This window comes from Elephantulus edwardii, unplaced genomic scaffold (genome assembly GCF_000299155.1).
Source record: "Elephantulus edwardii isolate Elephantulus edwardi_28Jun2011 unplaced genomic scaffold, EleEdw1.0 scaffold00020, whole genome shotgun sequence".
NCBI lineage: Eukaryota > Metazoa > Chordata > Mammalia > Macroscelidea > Macroscelididae > Elephantulus > Elephantulus edwardii.
In genome coordinates this window covers 17,742,587-17,744,065 of record NW_006399770.1, presented here as the reverse complement: position 1 = coordinate 17,744,065, position 1,479 = coordinate 17,742,587, and positions in this window count along the sequence as shown.

Sequence of the window (1,479 nt, the reverse complement as noted above, 5' to 3'; positions counted from 1 at the left end):
GTGTTTTTTTTATACCTTCCTGGTATTTTTCATTCTTAACCCATTTGCACCATATTTTTAGTTATTTATTGGGCCATTAAGAAGCGTTTTCAAGTTAATTTCCTTTTGTAAATCCTAACTTGGCTTTCTTCATTCACAGACCATTTACATATAATGAGCAATAATATTTCTGGTCTCTCATGCAGCCAAAATATGACAATCATTTTAGCCTTTTCAAATCTTGTTATTTTAAACTGCTGAATATTTTTGTGAAGATTACCTAGTGCATATTTGAATAACAATCAGTGCAATGTTTGTTAAAGCTCTCAATACTTTATTGTTTCCTCCAAATTGTGAACATACGTGCACTTTTATTTTACTTACCTTTACCTCAACTGACTGCAGTGCATCTAGCTGTACATTTATTTTCCTATATGATAACAGAATGTTAAAAAAGAATTTTTTAAGAAAACAATTAGAAGTATTTGACATATAAAATGATATAAAAATTGTTAGAAATATGGAAGACTTGACTTCATAGAGTTTTGAGTCCACATTAGTTTAAAATTAATCTAATGTGCTTTAATTCTCTTCTCACTTCATGCAGTATGAAAAGCAGAATCTAAGATTGATTTTTTTTAAATGAAAGCAATTTATTGACCAAAAAACATGGAAAAATAAAGGAAGAGAGAACATATATAAGCAGGTAGAACCTTCAAACAACAACAATATAGTTCTGACATCTGAATAACATAAGATAGGAAAATCCTCACGTTTCCAGAATCATGAATGACCTAAACAACTATTGCCTACTTAAAAAGTCCCAAGTGGAGAGCAGTTTAAAAGCAATATATTTTAGGGCATTACGATTATCCTAAGAATTCAGAGGGTTGCAGAGTGGAGTATATTTGGGGTGGGGTTGGGGGGTTACAGGGGGATTGTATACCAATGAAGGAGTTTTGCTTTTCAAGGAGAAGAGCGAATTGGGAGTGAGGGTGTGGTGGGCGGGAAGAAAAGTACAAAAATGAACGAATGGAAATCTGAAATCTCTCCAAATGTTCATTGAAATTAAAAAAAAAAAGAAAGAAAGAAAGAAAAAAAATCCCAAGTGGGACAGAAATGGTCCATTTGTTTTCAGTTACCACTGGAAGTAGCCAAGAAATAGAATTTCCTAGATTTAGCATTTGATATATTAAAAAGAGATGAGCAGACTGTTAGCTAACACTGCACACAGAAAGATAGTCTGAGTAGTGCACTTAACTACTATTCATATTTTCTGGGGCAGACCTATTTCTTCACATACATTCTATAAGAAGCATATTTGTGACTTTCATCAAGTGTATTTCCTAAAGAAAATTTGTTGTTGTTGTTATGTGCCATTGAGTCGCTTGAGATTCATAGTGACCCTATGTACAACAGCTCTAAACTCTTCTCTATCCTGTGCCAATCTCATTGTCTCCAACACACTCATGCCAATTACCCCAGTCACTAAATCAATCC